The sequence below is a fragment of the Mycteria americana genome, chromosome 20, assembly GCF_035582795.1.
Source record: "Mycteria americana isolate JAX WOST 10 ecotype Jacksonville Zoo and Gardens chromosome 20, USCA_MyAme_1.0, whole genome shotgun sequence".
Taxonomy (NCBI): Eukaryota; Metazoa; Chordata; class Aves; order Ciconiiformes; family Ciconiidae; genus Mycteria; species Mycteria americana.
In genome coordinates, this window is record NC_134384.1 from 8,599,888 (window position 1) to 8,618,126 (window position 18,239).

Consider the following 18,239-nt stretch of genomic DNA (forward strand, 5'->3'; position numbering starts at 1 on the left):
TTGGAACTGCATTCGCTGCCACACAGACATTCGCGCTCTGCAAAAGCCTTGGTTGGTTATGATGTAACAATGCCTTTGTGACTCTGGCAGAGCCCGGCTCCCAAATTCGAAACGTCCAGCGATTGCGCCCACACGAAAGCTGCCAGCCCTGAAAGCCCTACCTGGTTTTCACTGTCCCTTGGAACTGCATTCGCTTCCGCACAGACATTCATGCTCTGCAAAAGCCTTGGTTGGTTATGATGCAACAATGCCTATGTGACTCTGGCAGAGCCCGGCTCCCAAATTCGAAACGTCCAGCGATTGCGCCCACACGAAAGCTGCCAGCACTGAAAGCTCGACCTGGTTTTCACTGTCCCTTGGAACTGCATTCGCTGCCGCACAGACATTCGCGCTCTGGAGGAGCTTTGGTTGGTTATGATGCAACAATGCCTATGTGACTCTGGCAGAGCCCGGCTACAAAATGCGAAACGTCCAGAGATTGTGCACACACGAAAGCTGCCAGAACTGAAATCTGTACCTGATTTTCACTGTCTCTTGGAACTGCATTCGCTGCCGCACAGACATTCGCGCTCTGCAAGAGCTTTGGTTGGTTATGATGCAACAATGCCTATGTGTCTGTGACAGATCCCGGCTGCCAAATTCGAAACGTCCAGCGATTACGCCCACAAGAAAGCTGCCAGCCCTGAAAGCCCTACCTGGTTTTCACTGTCCCTTGGAACTGCATTCGCTGCCACACAGACATTCGCGCTCTGCAAGAGCTTTGGTTGGTTAGGATGCAACAATGCCTATGTGACTCTGACAGAGCCCGGCTGCCAAATTCGAAACGTCCAGCGATTGCGCCCACAGGAAAGCTGCCAGCACTGAAAGCCCTACCTGGTTTTCACTGTCCCTTGGAACTGCATTCGCTGCCGCACAGACATTCGCGCTCTGCAAGAGCTTTGGTTGCTTATGATGCAACAATGCCTATGTGACTCTGGCAGAGCCTGGCTACAAAATTCGAAACGTCCAGAGATTGCGCCCACATGAAAGGTGCCATAACTGAAATCTGTACCTGGTTTTCACTGTCCCTTGGAACTGCATTCGCTGCCGCAAAGACATTCGCGCTCTGGAGGAGCTTTGGATGGTTATGATGCAACAATGCCTATGTGACTCTGGCAGAGCCTGGCTGCCAAATTCGAAACGTCCAGCGATTGCGCCCACACGAAAGCTGTCAGAACTGAAATCTGTACCTGGTTTTCACTGTCCTTTGGAACTGCATTCGCTGCTGCAAAGACATTCGCGCTCTGCAAGAGCCTTGCTTGGTTATGATGCAACAATGCCTATGTGACTCTGGCAGAGCCCGGCTGCCAAATTCGAAACGTCCAGCGATTGCGCCCACACGAAAGCTGCCAGCCCTGAAAGCCCTACCTGGTTTTCACTGTCCCTTGGAACTGCATTCGCTGCCGAACAGACATTCTTGCTCTGCAAAAGCCTTGGTCGGTTATGATGCAACAATGCCTATGTGACTCTGGCAGAGCCCGGCTGCCAAATTCGAAACGTCCAGCGATTACGCCCACAAGAAAGCTGCCAGCCCTGAAAGCTCGACCTGGTTTTCACTGTCCCTTGGAACTGCATTCGCTGCCGCACAGACATTCGCGCTCTGGAGGAGCTTTGGTTGGTTATGATGCAACAATGCCTATGTGACTCTGACAGAGCCCGGCTGCCAAATTCGAAACGTCCAGCGATTGCGCCCACAGGAAAGCTGCCAGCACTGAAAGCCCTACCTGGTTTTCACTGTCCCTTGGAACTGCATTCGCTGCCGCACAGACATTCGCGCTCTGCAAGAGCTTTGGTTGCTTATGATGCAACAATGCCTATGTGACTCTGGCAGAGCCTGGCTACAAAATTCGAAACGTCCAGAGATTGCGCCCACATGAAAGGTGCCATAACTGAAATCTGTACCTGGTTTTCACTGTCCCTTGGAACTGCATTCGCTGCCGCAAAGACATTCGCGCTCTGGAGGAGCTTTGGATGGTTATGATGCAACAATGCCTATGTGACTCTGGCAGAGCCTGGCTGCCAAATTCGAAACGTCCAGCGATTGCGCCCACACGAAAGCTGCCAGAACTGAAATCTGTAGCTGGTTTTCACTGTCCTTTGGAACTGCATTCGCTGCTGCAAAGACATTCGCGCTCTGCAAGAGCCTTGCTTGGTTATGATGCAACAATGCCTATGTGACTCTGGCAGAGCCCGGCTGCCAAATTCGAAACGTCCAGCGATTGCGCCCACACGAAAGCTGCCAGCCCTGAAAGCCCTACCTGGTTTTCACTGTCCCTTGGAACTGCATTCGCTGCCGAACAGACATTCTTGCTCTGCAAAAGCTTTGGTTGGTTATGATGCAACAATGCCTATGTGACTCTGGCAGAGCCCGGCTACAAAATGCGAAACATCCAGAAATTGTGCCCACACGACAGCTGCCAGAACTGAAATCTGTACCTGATTTTCACTGTCCCTTTTAACTGCATTCGCTGCTGCACAGACATTCGCGCTCTGCAAGAGCTTTGGATGGTTATGATGTAACAATGCCTATGTGACTCTGGCAGAGCCCGGCTGCCAAATTTGAAACGTCCAGCGATTGCGCCCACACGAAAGCTGCCAGCCCTGAAAGCCCTACCTGGTTTTCACTGTCCCTTGGAACTGCATTCGCTGCCGCACAGACATTCGCGCTCTGCAAGAGCTTTGTTTGGTTATGATGCAACAATGCCTATGTGACTCTGACAGACCCCGGCTGCCAAATTCGAAACATCCAGCGATTGCGCCCATACGAAAGCTGCCAGCACTGAAAGCTCGACCTGGTTTTCACTGTCCCTTGGAACTGCATTCGCTGCCGCACAGACATTCGCGCTCTGCAAAAGCCTTGGTTGGTTATGATGCAACAATGCCTATGTGACTCTGGCAGAGCCCGGCTACAAAATGCGAAACGTCCAGAGATTGCGCCCACACGAAAGCTGCCAGCCCTGAAAGCGCTACCTGGTTTTCACTGTCCCTTGGAAATGCATTCGCTGCCACACAGACATTAGCGCTCTGCAAAAGCCTTGGTTGATTATGATGCAACAATGCCTATGTGACTCTGACAGAGCCCGGCTGCCAAATTCGAAACGTCCAGCGATTGCGCCCACAGGAAAGCTGCCAGCCCTGAAAGCCCTACCTGGTTTTCACTGTCCCTTGGAACTGCATTCTCTGCTGCAGAGACATTGGTGCTCTGCAAAAGCCTTGGATGGTTATGATACAACAATGCCTTTGTGACTCTGGCAGAGCCCGGCTGCCAAATTCGAAACATCCAGCGATTGCGCCCACAGGAAAGCTGCCAGCCCTGAAAGCCCTACCTGGTTTTCACTGTCCCTTGGAACTGCATTCGCTGCCGCACAGACATTCGCGGTCTGCAAAAGCCTTGGTTGGTTATGATGTAAAAATGCCTATGTGACTCTGGCAGAGCCCGGCTGCCAAATTCGAAACGTCCAGCGATTGCGCCCACAGGAAAGCTGCCAGCCCTGAAAGCCCTACCTGGTTTTCACTGTCCCTTGGAACTGCATTCGCTGCCGCACAGACATTCGCGCTCTGCAAAAGCCTTGGTTGGTTATGATGCAACAATGCCTATGTGACTCTGGCAGAGCCCGGCTGCCAAATTCGAAACGTCCAGCGATTGCGCCCACACGAAAGCTGCCAGCACTGAAAGCTCGACCTGGTTTTCACTGTCCCTTGGAAGTGCATTCGCTGCCGCACAGACATTCTCGCTCTGGAGGAGCTTTGGTTGGTTATGATGCAACAATGCCTATGTGACTCTGGCAGAGCCCGGCTACAAAATGCGAAACGTCCTGAGATTGTGCCCACACGAAAACTGCCAGAACTGAAATCTGTACCTGATTTTCACTGTCCCTTTTAACTGCATTCGCTGCTGCACAGACATTCGCGCTCTGCAAGAGCTTTGGATGGTTATGATGCAACAATGCCTATGTGACTCTGGCAGAGCCCGGCTGCCAAATTCGAAACGTCCAGGATTGCGCCCACACGAAAGCTGCCAGCCCTGAAAGCCCTACCTGGTTTTCACTGTCCCTTGGAACTGCATTCGCTGCCGCACAGACATTCGTGCTCTGCAAGAGCTTTGGTTGGTTATGATGCAACAATGCCTATGTGACTCTGACAGACCCCAGCTGCCAAATTCGAAACGTCCAGCCATTGCGCCCACACGAAAGCTGCCAGCCCTGAAAGCCCTACCTGGTTTTCACTGTCCCTTGGAACTGCATTCGCTGCCGCACAGACATTCGCGCTCTGCAAAAGCCTTGGTCGGTTATGATGCAACAATGCCTATGTGACTCTGGCAGAGCCCGGCTGCCAAATTCGAAACGTCCAGCGATTGCGCCCACACGAAAGCTGCCAGCCCTGAAAGCTCGACCTGGTTTTCACTGTCCCTTGGAACTGCATTCGCTGCCGCACAGACATTCGCGCTCTGGAGGAGCTTTGGTTGGTTATGATGCAACAATGCCTATGTGACTCTGGCAGAGCCCGGCTACAAAAGTCGAAACGTCCAGAGATTGTGCCAACACGAAAGCTGCCAGAACTGAAATCTGTACCTGATTTTCACTGTCCCTTTTAACTGCATTCGCTGCTGCACAGACATTCGCGATCTGCAAGAGCTTTGGATGGTTATGATGCAACTATGCCTATGTGACTCTGGCAGAGCCCGGCTGCCAAATTTGAAACGTCCAGCGATTGCGCCCACACGAAAGCTGCCAGCCCTGAAAGCCCTACCTGGTTTTCACTGTCCCTTGGAACTGCATTCGCTGCCGCACAGACATTCGCGCTCTGCAAAAGCCTTGGTTGGTTATGATGTAACAATGCCTATGTGACTCTGGCAGAGCCCGGCTCCCAAATTCGAAACGTCCAGCGATTGCGCCCACAGGAAAGCTGCCAGCCCTGAAAGCCCTACCTGGTTTTCACTGTCCCTTGGAACTGGATTCGCTGCCGCACAGACATTCGCGCTCTGCAAAAGCCTTGGTTGGTTATGATGCAACAATGCCTATGTGACTCTGGCAGAGCCCGGCTGCCAAATTCGAAACGTCCAGCGATTGCGCCCATACGAAAGCTGCCAGCCCTGAAAGCCCTACCTGGTTTTCACTGTCCCTTGGAACTGCATTCGCTGCCGCACAGACATTCGCGCTCTGCAAAAGCCTTGGTTGGTTATGATGCAACAATGCCTATGTGACTCTGGCAGAGCCCGGCTCCCAAATTCGAAACGTCCAGCGATTGCGCCCACACGAAAGCTGCCAGCCCTGAAAGCCCTACCTGGTTTTCACTGTCCCTTGGAACTGCATTCGCTGCCGCACAGACATTCGCGCTCTGCAAAAGCCTTGGTTGGTTATGATGCAACAATGCCTATGTGACTCTGGCAGAGCCCGGCTGCGAAATTCGAAACGTCCAGCGATTGCGCCCACACGAAAGCTGCCAGCACTGAAAGCTCAACCTGGTTTTCACTGTCCATTGGAACTGCATTCGCTGCCGCACAGACATTCGCGCTCTGGAGGAGCTTTGGTTGGTTATGATGCAACAATGCCTATGTGACTCTGGCAGAGCCCGGCTACAAAATGCGAAACATCCAGAAATTGTGCCCACACGAAAGCTGCCAGAACTGAAATCTGTACCTGATTTTCACTGTCCCTTTTAACTGCATTCGCTGCTGCACAGACATTCGCACTCTGCAAGAGCTTTGGATGGTTATGATGCAACAATGCCTATGTGACTCTGGCAGAGCCCGGCTGCCAAATTTGAAACGTCCAGCGATTGCGCCCACACGAAAGCTGCCAGCCCTGAAAGCTCGACCTGGTTTTCACTGTCCCTTGGAACTGCATTCGCTGCCGCAGAGACATTGGTGCTCTGCAAAAGCCTTGGTTGGTTATGATGCAACAATGCCTATGTGACTCTGGCAGAGCCCGGCTGCCAAATTCGAAACGTCCACCCATTGCGCCCACACGAAAGCTGCCAGCCCTGAAAGCCCTACCTGGTTTTCACTGTCCCTTGGAACTGCATTCGCTGCCGAACAGACATTCTTGCTCTGCAAAAGCTTTGGTTGGTTATGATGCAACAATGCCTATGTGACTCTGGCAGAGCCCGGCTACAAAATGCGAAACATCCAGAAATTGTGCCCACACGACAGCTGCCAGAACTGAAATCTGTACCTGATTTTCACTGTCCCTTTTAACTGCATTCGCTGCTGCACAGACATTCGCGCTCTGCAAGAGCTTTGGATGGTTATGATGTAACAATGCCTATGTGACTCTGGCAGAGCCCGGCTGCCAAATTTGAAACGTCCAGCGATTGCGCCCACACGAAAGCTGCCAGCCCTGAAAGCCCTACCTGGTTTTCACTGTCCCTTGGAACTGCATTCGCTGCCGCACAGACATTCGCGCTCTGCAAGAGCTTTGTTTGGTTATGATGCAACAATGCCTATGTGACTCTGACAGACCCCGGCTGCCAAATTCGAAACATCCAGCGATTGCGCCCATACGAAAGCTGCCAGCACTGAAAGCTCGACCTGGTTTTCACTGTCCCTTGGAACTGCATTCGCTGCCGCACAGACATTCGCGCTCTGCAAAAGCCTTGGTTGGTTATGATGCAACAATGCCTATGTGACTCTGGCAGAGCCCGGCTACAAAATGCGAAACGTCCAGAGATTGCGCCCACACGAAAGCTGCCAGCCCTGAAAGCGCTACCTGGTTTTCACTGTCCCTTGGAAATGCATTCGCTGCCACACAGACATTAGCGCTCTGCAAAAGCCTTGGTTGATTATGATGCAACAATGCCTATGTGACTCTGACAGAGCCCGGCTGCCAAATTCGAAACGTCCAGCGATTGCGCCCACAGGAAAGCTGCCAGCCCTGAAAGCCCTACCTGGTTTTCACTGTCCCTTGGAACTGCATTCTCTGCTGCAGAGACATTGGTGCTCTGCAAAAGCCTTGGATGGTTATGATACAACAATGCCTTTGTGACTCTGGCAGAGCCCGGCTGCCAAATTCGAAACATCCAGCGATTGCACCCACAGGAAAGCTGCCAGCCCTGAAAGCCCTACCTGGTTTTCACTGTCCCTTGGAACTGCATTCGCTGCCGCACAGACATTCGCGGTCTGCAAAAGCCTTGGTTGGTTATGATGTAAAAATGCCTATGTGACTCTGGCAGAGCCCGGCTGCCAAATTCGAAACGTCCAGCGATTGCGCCCACAGGAAAGCTGCCAGCCCTGAAAGCCCTACCTGGTTTTCACTGTCCCTTGGAACTGCATTCGCTGCCGCACAGACATTCGCGCTCTGCAAAAGCCTTGGTTGGTTATGATGCAACAATGCCTATGTGACTCTGGCAGAGCCCGGCTGCCAAATTCGAAACGTCCAGCGATTGCGCCCACACGAAAGCTGCCAGCACTGAAAGCTCGACCTGGTTTTCACTGTCCCTTGGAAGTGCATTCGCTGCCGCACAGACATTCTCGCTCTGGAGGAGCTTTGGTTGGTTATGATGCAACAATGCCTATGTGACTCTGGCAGAGCCCGGCTACAAAATGCGAAACGTCCTGAGATTGTGCCCACACGAAAACTGCCAGAACTGAAATCTGTACCTGATTTTCACTGTCCCTTTTAACTGCATTCGCTGCTGCACAGACATTCGCGCTCTGCAAGAGCTTTGGATGGTTATGATGCAACAATGCCTATGTGACTCTGGCAGAGCCCGGCTGCCAAATTCGAAACGTCCAGGATTGCGCCCACACGAAAGCTGCCAGCCCTGAAAGCCCTACCTGGTTTTCACTGTCCCTTGGAACTGCATTCGCTGCCGCACAGACATTCGTGCTCTGCAAGAGCTTTGGTTGGTTATGATGCAACAATGCCTATGTGACTCTGACAGACCCCGGCTGCCAAATTCGAAACGTCCAGCCATTGCGCCCACACGAAAGCTGCCAGCCCTGAAAGCCCTACCTGGTTTTCACTGTCCCTTGGAACTGCATTCGCTGCCGCACAGACATTCGCGCTCTGCAAAAGCCTTGGTCGGTTATGATGCAACAATGCCTATGTGACTCTGGCAGAGCCCGGCTGCCAAATTCGAAACGTCCAGCGATTGCGCCCACACGAAAGCTGCCAGCCCTGAAAGCTCGACCTGGTTTTCACTGTCCCTTGGAACTGCATTCGCTGCCGCACAGACATTCGCGCTCTGGAGGAGCTTTGGTTGGTTATGATGCAACAATGCCTATGTGACTCTGGCAGAGCCCGGCTACAAAAGTCGAAACGTCCAGAGATTGTGCCAACACGAAAGCTGCCAGAACTGAAATCTGTACCTGATTTTCACTGTCCCTTTTAACTGCATTCGCTGCTGCACAGACATTCGCGATCTGCAAGAGCTTTGGATGGTTATGATGCAACTATGCCTATGTGACTCTGGCAGAGCCCGGCTGCCAAATTTGAAACGTCCAGCGATTGCGCCCACACGAAAGCTGCCAGCCCTGAAAGCCCTACCTGGTTTTCACTGTCCCTTGGAACTGCATTCGCTGCCGCACAGACATTCGCGCTCTGCAAAAGCCTTGGTTGGTTATGATGTAACAATGCCTATGTGACTCTGGCAGAGCCCGGCTCCCAAATTCGAAACGTCCAGCGATTGCGCCCACAGGAAAGCTGCCAGCCCTGAAAGCCCTACCTGGTTTTCACTGTCCCTTGGAACTGGATTCGCTGCCGCACAGACATTCGCGCTCTGCAAAAGCCTTGGTTGGTTATGATGCAACAATGCCTATGTGACTCTGGCAGAGCCCGGCTGCCAAATTCGAAACGTCCAGCGATTGCGCCCATACGAAAGCTGCCAGCCCTGAAAGCCCTACCTGGTTTTCACTGTCCCTTGGAACTGCATTCGCTGCCGCACAGACATTCGCGCTCTGCAAAAGCCTTGGTTGGTTATGATGCAACAATGCCTATGTGACTCTGGCAGAGCCTGGCTCCCAAATTCGAAACGTCCAGCGATTGCGCCCACACGAAAGCTGCCAGCCCTGAAAGCCCTACCTGGTTTTCACTGTCCCTTGGAACTGCATTCGCTGCCGCACAGACATTCGCGCTCTGCAAAAGCCTTGGTTGGTTATGATGCAACAATGCCTATGTGACTCTGGCAGAGCCCGGCTGCGAAATTCGAAACGTCCAGCGATTGCGCCCACACGAAAGCTGCCAGCACTGAAAGCTCAACCTGGTTTTCACTGTCCATTGGAACTGCATTCGCTGCCGCACAGACATTCGCGCTCTGGAGGAGCTTTGGTTGGTTATGATGCAACAATGCCTATGTGACTCTGGCAGAGCCCGGCTACAAAATGCGAAACATCCAGAAATTGTGCCCACACGAAAGCTGCCAGAACTGAAATCTGTACCTGATTTTCACTGTCCCTTTTAACTGCATTCGCTGCTGCACAGACATTCGCACTCTGCAAGAGCTTTGGATGGTTATGATGCAACAATGCCTATGTGACTCTGGCAGAGCCCGGCTGCCAAATTTGAAACGTCCAGCGATTGCGCCCACACGAAAGCTGCCAGCCCTGAAAGCTCGACCTGGTTTTCACTGTCCCTTGGAACTGCATTCGCTGCCGCAGAGACATTGGTGCTCTGCAAAAGCCTTGGTTGGTTATGATGCAACAATGCCTATGTGACTCTGGCAGAGCCCGGCTGCCAAATTCGAAACGTCCACCCATTGCGCCCACACGAAAGCTGCCAGCCCTGAAAGCCCTACCTGGTTTTCACTGTCCCTTGGAACTGCATTCGCTGCCACACAGACATTCGCGCTCTGCAAGAGCTTTGGTTGGTTATGATGCAACAATGCCTATGTGACTCTGGCAGAGCCCGGCTGCCAAATTCGAAACATCTAGCGATTGCGCCCACAGGAAAGCTGCCAGCCCTGAAAGCCCTACCTGGTTTTCACTGTCCCTTGGAACTGCATTCGCTGCCACACAGACATTCGCGCTCTGAGGGAGCTTTGGTTGGGTATGATGCAGCAATGCCTATGTGACTCTGGCAGAGCCCGGCTACAAAATTCGAAACGTCCAGAGATTGTGCCCACATGAAAGCTGCCAGAACAGAAATCTGTACCTGATTTTCACTGTCCCTTTTAACTGCATTCGCTGCTGCACAGACATTCGCACTCTGCAAGAACTTTGGATGGTTATGATGTAACAATGCCTATGTGACTCTGGCAGAGCCCGGCTGCCAAATTTGAAACTTCCAGTGATTGCGCCCATACGAAAGCTGCCAGCACTGAAAGCTCGACCTGGTTTTCACTGTCCCTTGGAACTGCATTCGCTGCCACACAGACATTCGCGCTCTGCAAGAGCTTTGGTTGGTTATGATGCAACAATGCCTATGTGACTCTGACAGAGCCCGGCTGCCAAATTCGAAACGTCCAGCGATTGCGCCCACAGGAAAGCTGCCAGCCCTGAAAGCCCTACCTGGTTTTCACTGTCCCTTGGAACTGCATTCGCTGCCGCACAGACATTCGCGCTCTGCAAGAGCTTTGGTTGCTTATGATGCAACAATGCCTATGTGACTCTGGCAGAGCCTGGCTACAAAATTCGAAACGTCCAGAGATTGCGCCCACATGAAAGCTGCCAGAACTGAAATCTGTACCTGGTTTTCACTGTCCCTTGGAACTGCATTCGCTGCCACGCAGACTTTCGCGCTCTGCAAGAGGTTTGGATTGTTATGAAGCAACAATGCCTATGTGACTCTGGCAGAGCCCGGCTGCCAAATTCGAAACATACAGAGATTGTGCCCACAGGAAAGCTGCCAGCCCTGAAAGCCCTACCTGGTTTTCACTGTCCCTTGGAACTGCATTCGCTGCCACACAGACATTCGCGCTCTGCAAAAGCCTTGGTTGGTTATGATGTAACAATGCCTATGTGACTCTGGCAGAGCCCGGCTCCCAAATTCGAAACGTCCAGCGATTGCGCCCACACGAAAGCTGCCAGCCCTGAAAGCCCTACCTGGTTTTCACTGTCCCTTGGAACTGCATTCGCTGCCGCACAGACATTCGCGCTCTGGAGGAGCTTTGGTTGGTTATGATGCAACAATGCCTATGTGACTCTGGCAGAGCCCGGCTACAAAATGCGAAACATCCAGAAATTGTGCCCACACGAAAGCTGCCAGAACTGAAATCTGTACCTGATTTTCACTGTCCCTTTTAACTGCATTCGCTGCTGCACAGACATTCGCACTCTGCAAGAGCTTTGGATGGTTATGATGCAACAATGCCTATGTGACTCTGGCAGAGCCCGGCTGCCAAATTTGAAACGTCCAGCGATTGCGCCCACACGAAAGCTGCCAGCCCTGAAAGCTCGACCTGGTTTTCACTGTCCCTTGGAACTGCATTCGCTGCCGCAGAGATATTGGTGCTCTGCAAAAGCCTTGGTTGGTTATGATGCAACAATGCCTATGTGACTCTGGCAGAGCCCGGCTGCCAAATTCGAAACGTCCACCCATTGCGCCCACACGAAAGCTGCCAGCCCTGAAAGCCCTACCTGGTTTTCACGGTCCCTTGGAACTGCATTCGCTGCCACACAGACATTCGCGCTCTGCAAGAGCTTTGGTTGGTTATGATGCAACAATGCCTATGTGACTCTGGCAGAGCCCGGCTGCCAAATTCGAAACATCTAGCGATTGCGCCCACAGGAAAGCTGCCAGCCCTGAAAGCCCTACCTGGTTTTCACTGTCCCTTGGAACTGCATTCGCTGCCGCACAGACATTCGCGCTCTGAGGGAGCTTTGGTTGGGTATGATGTAGCAATGCCTATGTGACTCTGGCAGAGCCCGGCTACAAAATTCGAAACGTCCAGAGATTGTGCCCACATGAAAGCTGCCAGAACAGAAATCTGTACCTGATTTTCACTGTCCCTTTTAACTGCATTCGCTGCTGCACAGACATTCGCACTCTGCAAGAACTTTGGATGGTTATGATGTAACAATGCCTATGTGACTCTGGCAGAGCCCGGCTGCCAAATTTGAAACTTCCAGTGATTGCGCCCATACGAAAGCTGCCAGCACTGAAAGCTCGACCTGGTTTTCACTGTCCCTTGGAACTGCATTCGCTGCCACACAGACATTCGCGCTCTGCAAGAGCTTTGGTTGGTTATGATGCAACAATGCCTATGTGACTCTGACAGAGCCCGGCTGCCAAATTCGAAACGTCCAGCGATTGCGCCCACAGGAAAGCTGCCAGCACTGAAAGCCCTACCTGGTTTTCACTGTCCCTTGGAACTGCATTCGCTGCCGCACAGACATTCGCGCTCTGGAGGAGCTTTGGTTGCTTATGATGCAACAATGCCTATGTGACTCTGGCAGAGCCTGGCTACAAAATTCGAAACGTCCAGAGATTGCGCCCACATGAAAGCTGCCAGAACTGAAATCTGTACCTGGTTTTCACTGTCCCTTGGAACTGCATTCGCTGCCACGCAGACTTTCGCGCTCTGCAAGAGGTTTGGATTGTTATGAAGCAACAATGCCTATGTGACTCTGGCAGAGCCCGGCTGCCAAATTCGAAACATACAGAGATTGTGCCCACAGGAAAGCTGCCAGCCCTGAAAGCCCTACCTGGTTTTCACTGTCCCTTGGAACTGCATTCGCTGCCACACAGACATTCGCGCTCTGCAAAAGCCTTGGTTGGTTATGATGTAACAATGCCTATGTGACTCTGGCAGAGCCCGGCTCCCAAATTCGAAACGTCCAGCGATTGCGCCCACACGAAAGCTGCCAGCCCTGAAAGCCCTACCTGGTTTTCACTGTCCCTTGGAACTGCATTCGCTTCCGCACAGACATTCATGCTCTGCAAAAGCCTTGGTTGGTTATGATGCAACAATGCCTATGTGACTCTGGCAGAGCCCGGCTCCCAAATTCGAAACGTCCAGCGATTGCGCCCACACGAAAGCTGCCAGCACTGAAAGCTCGACCTGGTTTTCACTGTCCCTTGGAACTGCATTCGCTGCCGCACAGACATTCGCGCTCTGGAGGAGCTTTGGTTGGTTATGATGCAACAATGCCTATGTGACTCTGGCAGAGCCCGGCTACAAAATGCGAAACGTCCAGAGATTGTGCACACACGAAAGCTGCCAGAACTGAAATCTGTACCTGATTTTCACTGTCCCTTGGAACTGCATTCGCTGCCGCACAGACATTCGCGCTCTGCAAGATCTTTGGTTGGTTATGATGCAACAATGCCTATGTGACTCTGACAGATCCCGGCTGCCAAATTCGAAACGTCCAGCGATTACGCCCACAAGAAAGCTGCCAGCCCTGAAAGCCCTACCTGGTTTTCACTGTCCCTTGGAACTGCATTCGCTGCCACACAGACATTCGCGCTCTGCAAGAGCTTTGGTTGGTTAGGATGCAACAATGCCTATGTGAATCTGACAGAGCCCGGCTGCCAAATTCGAAACGTCCAGCAATTGCGCCCACAGGAAAGCTGCCAGCACTGAAAGCCCTACCTGGTTTTCACTGTCCCTTGGAACTGCATTCGCTGCCGCACAGACATTCGCGCTCTGCAAGAGCTTTGGTTGCTTATGATGCAACAATGCCTATGTGACTCTGGCAGAGCCTGGCTACAAAATTCGAAACGTCCAGAGATTGCGCCCACATGAAAGGTGCCATAACTGAAATCTGTACCTGGTTTTCACTGTCCCTTGGAACTGCATTCGCTGCCGCAAAGACATTCGCGCTCTGGAGGAGCTTTGGATGGTTATGATGCAACAATGCCTATGTGACTCTGGCAGAGCCTGGCTGCCAAATTCGAAACGTCCAGCGATTGCGCCCACACGAAAGCTGCCAGAACTGAAATCTGTACCTGGTTTTCACTGTCCTTTGGAACTGCATTCGCTGCTGCAAAGACATTTGCGCTCTGCAAGAGCCTTGCTTGGTTATGATGCAACAATGCCTATGTGACTCTGGCAGAGCCCGGCTGCCAAATTCGAAACGTCCAGCGATTGCGCCCACACGAAAGCTGCCAGCCCTGAAAGCCCTACCTGGTTTTCACTGTCCCTTGGAACTGCATTCGCTGCCGAACAGACATTCTTGCTCTGCAAAAGCCATGGTTGGTTATGATGCAACAATGCCTATGTGACTCTGGCAGAGCCCGGCTGCCAAATTCGAAACGTACAGCGATTGCGCCCACACGAAAGCTGCCAGCCCTGGAAGGCCTACCTGGTTTTCACTGTCCCTTGGAACTGCATTCGCTGCCGCACAGACATTCGCGCTCTGGAGGAGCTTTGGTTGGTTATGATGCAACAATGCCTATGTGACTCTGGCAGAGCCTGGCTACAAAAGTCGAAACGTCCAGAGATTGTGCCCACACGAAAGCTGCCAGAACTGAAATCTGTACCTGATTTTCACTGTCCCTTTTAACTGCATTCGCTGCTGCACAGACATTCGCGATCTGCAAGAGCTTTGGATGGTTATGATGCAACTATGCCTATGTGACTCTGGCAGAGCCCGGCTGCCAAATTTGAAACGTCCAGCGATTGCGCCCACAGGAAAGCTGCCAGCCCTGAAAGCCCTACCTGGTTTTCACTGTCCCTTGGAACTGCATTCGCTGCCGCACAGACATTCGCGCTCTGCAAAAGCCTTGGTTGGTTATGATGTAACAATGCCTATGTGACTCTGGCAGAGCCCGGCTCCCAAATTCGAAACGTCCAGCGATTGCGCCCACACGAAAGCTGCCAGCCCTGAAAGCCCTACCTGGTTTTCACTGTCCCTTGGAACTGCATTCGCTGCTGCACAGACATTCGCGCTCTGCAAAAGCCTTGGTTGGTTATGATGCAACAATGCCTATGTGACTCTGGCAGAGCCCGGCTGCCAAATTCGAAACGTCCAGCAATTACGCCCACAAGAAAGCTGCCAGCCCTGAAAGCCCTACCTGGTTTTCACTGTCCCTTGGAACTGCATTCGCTGCCACACAGACATTCGCGCTCTGCAAGAGCTTTGGTTGGTTAGGATGCAACAATGCCTATGTGACTCTGACAGAGCCCGGCTGCCAAATTCGAAACGTCCAGCGATTGCGCCCACAGGAAAGATGCCAGCACTGAAAGCCGTACCTGGTTTGCACTGTCCCTTGGAACTGCATTCGCTGCCGCACAGACATTCGCGCTCTGCAAGAGCTTTGGTTGCTTATGATGCAACAATGCCTATGTGACTCTGGCAGAGCCTGGCTACAAAATTCGAAACGTCCAGAGATTGCGCCCATATGAAAGGTGCCATAACTGAAATCTGTACCTGGTTTTCACTGTCCCTTGGAACTGCATTCGCTGCCGCAAAGACATTCGCGCTCTGGAGGAGCTTTGGATGGTTATGATGCAACAATGCCTATGTGACTCTGGCAGAGCCTGGCTGCCAAATTCGAAACGTCCAGCGATTGCGCCCACACGAAAGCTGCCAGAACTGAAATCTGTAGCTGGTTTTCACTGTCCCTTGGAACTGCATTCGCTGCTGCAAAGACATTCGCGCTCTGCAAGAGCCTTGCTTGGTTATGATGCAACAATGCCTATGTGACTCTGGCAGAGCCCGGCTGCCAAATTCGAAACGTCCAGCGATTGCGCCCACACGAAAGCTGCCAGCCCTGAAAGCCCTACCTGGTTTTCACTGTCCCTTGGAACTGCATTCGCTGGCGAACAGACATTCTTGCTCTGCAAAAGCCTTGGTTGGTTATGATGCAACAATGCCTATGTGACTCTGGCAGAGCCCGGCTGCCAAATTCGAAACGTCCAGCGATTGCGCCCACACGAAAGCTGCCAGCCCTGAAAGCCCTACCTGGTTTTCACTGTCCCTTGGAACTGCATTCGCTGCCGCACAGACATTCGCGCTCTGGAGGAGCTTTGGTTGGTTATGATGCAACAATGCCTATGTGACTCTGGCAGAGCCCGGCTACAAAAGTAGAAACGTCCAGAGATTGTGCCCACACGAAAGCTGCCAGAACTGAAATCTGTACCTGATTTTCACTGTCCCTTTTAACTGCATTCGCTGCTGCACAGACATTCGCGATCTGCAAGAGCTTTGGATGGTTATGATGCAACTATGCCTATGTGACTCTGGCAGAGCCCGGCTGCCAAATTTGAAACGTCCAGCGATTGCGCCCACACGAAAGCTGCCAGCCCTGAAAGCCCTACCTGGTTTTCACTGTCCCTTGGAACTGCATTCGCTGCCGCACAGACATTCGCGCTCTGCAAAAGCGTTGGTTGGTTATGATGTAACAATGCCTATGTGACTCTGGCAGAGCCCGGCTCCCAAATTCGAAACGTCCAGCGATTGCGCCCACAGGAAAGCTGCCAGCCCTGAAAGCCCTACCTGGTTTTCACTGTCCCTTGGAACTCCATTCGCTGCCGCACAGACATTCGCGCTCTGCAAAAGCCTTGGTTGGTTATGATGCAACAATGCCTATGTGACTCTGGCAGAGCCCGGCTGCCAAATTCGAAACGTCCAGCGATTGCGCCCATACGAAAGCTGCCAGCCCTGAAAGCCCTACCTGGTTTTCACTGTCCCTTGGAACTGCATTCGCTGCCGCACAGACATTCGCGCTCTGCAAAAGCCTTGGTTGGTTATGATGCAACAATGCTTATGTGACTCTGGCAGAGCCCGGCTCCCAAATTCGAAACGTCCAGCCATTGCGCCCACACGAAAGCTGCCAGCACTGAAAGCTCGACCTGGTTTTCACTGTCCCTTGGAACTGCATTCGCTGCCACACAGACATTCGCGCTCTGCAAGAGCTTTGGTTGGTTATGATGCAACAATGCCTATGTGACTCTGGCAGAGCCCGGCTGCCAAATTCGAAACATCTATCGATTGCGCCCACAGGAAAGCTGCCAGCCCTGAAAGCCCTACCTGGTTTTCACTGTCCCTTGGAACTGCATTCGCTGCCGCACAGACATTCGCGCTCTGGAGGAGCTTTGGTTGGGTATGATGCAGCAATGCCTATGTGACTCTGGCAGAGCCCGGCTACAAAATTCGAAACGTCCAGAGATTGCGCCCACATGAAAGCTGCCAGAACTGAAATCTGTACCTGGTTTTCACTGTCCCTTGGAACTGCATTCGCTGCCACGCAGACTTTCGCGCTCTGCAAGAGGTTTGGATTGCTATGAAGCAACAATGCCTATGTGACTCTGGCAGAGCCCGGCTGCCAAATTCGAAACATACAGCGATTGCGCCCACAGGAAAGCTGCCAGCCCTGAAAGCCCTACCTGGTTTTCACTGTCCCTTGGAACTGCATTCGCTGCCACACAGACATTCGCGCTCTGCAAAAGCCTTGGTTGGTTATGATGTAACAATGCCTATGTGACTCTGGCAGAGCCCGGCTCCCAAATTCGAAACGTCCAGCGATTGCGCCCACACGAAAGCTGCCAGCCCTGAAAGCCCTACCTGGTTTTCACTGTCCCTTGGAACTGCATTCGCTTCCGCACAGACATTCATGCTCTGCAAAAGCCTTGGTTGGTTATGATGCAACAATGCCTATGTGACTCTGGCAGATCCCGGCTGCCAAATTCGAAACGTCCAGCGATTGCGCCCACACGAAAGCTGCCAGCACTGAAAGCTCGACCTGGTTTTCACTGTCCCTTGGAACTGCATTCGCTGCCGCACAGACATTCGCGCTCTGGAGGAGCTTTGGTTGGTTATGATGCAACAATGCCTATGTGACTCTGGCAGAGCCCGGCTACAAAATGCGAAACGTCCAGAGATTGTGCCCATACGAAAGCTGCCAGAACTGAAATCTGTACCTGATTTTCACTGTCCCTTTTAACTGCATTCGCTGCTGCACAGACATTCGCGCTCTGCAAGAGCTTTGGATGGTTATGATGCAACAATGCCTATGTGACTCTGGCAGAGCCCGGCTGCCAAATTTGAAACGTCCAGCGATTGCGCCCACACAAAAGCTGCCAGCCCTGAAAGCCCTACCTGGTTTTCACTGTCCCTTGGAACTGCATTCGCTGCCGCACAGACATTCGCGCTCTGCAAGAGCTTTGGTTGGTTATGATGCAACAATGCCTATGTGACTCTGACACATCCCGGCTGCCAAATTCGAAACGTCCAGCGATTGCGCCCATACGAAAGCTGCCAGCACTGAAACCTTGACCTGGTTTTCACTGTCCCTTGGAACTGCATTCGCTGCCACACAGACATTCGCGCTCTGCAAGAGCTTTGGTTGGTTATGATGCAACAATGCCTATGTGACTCT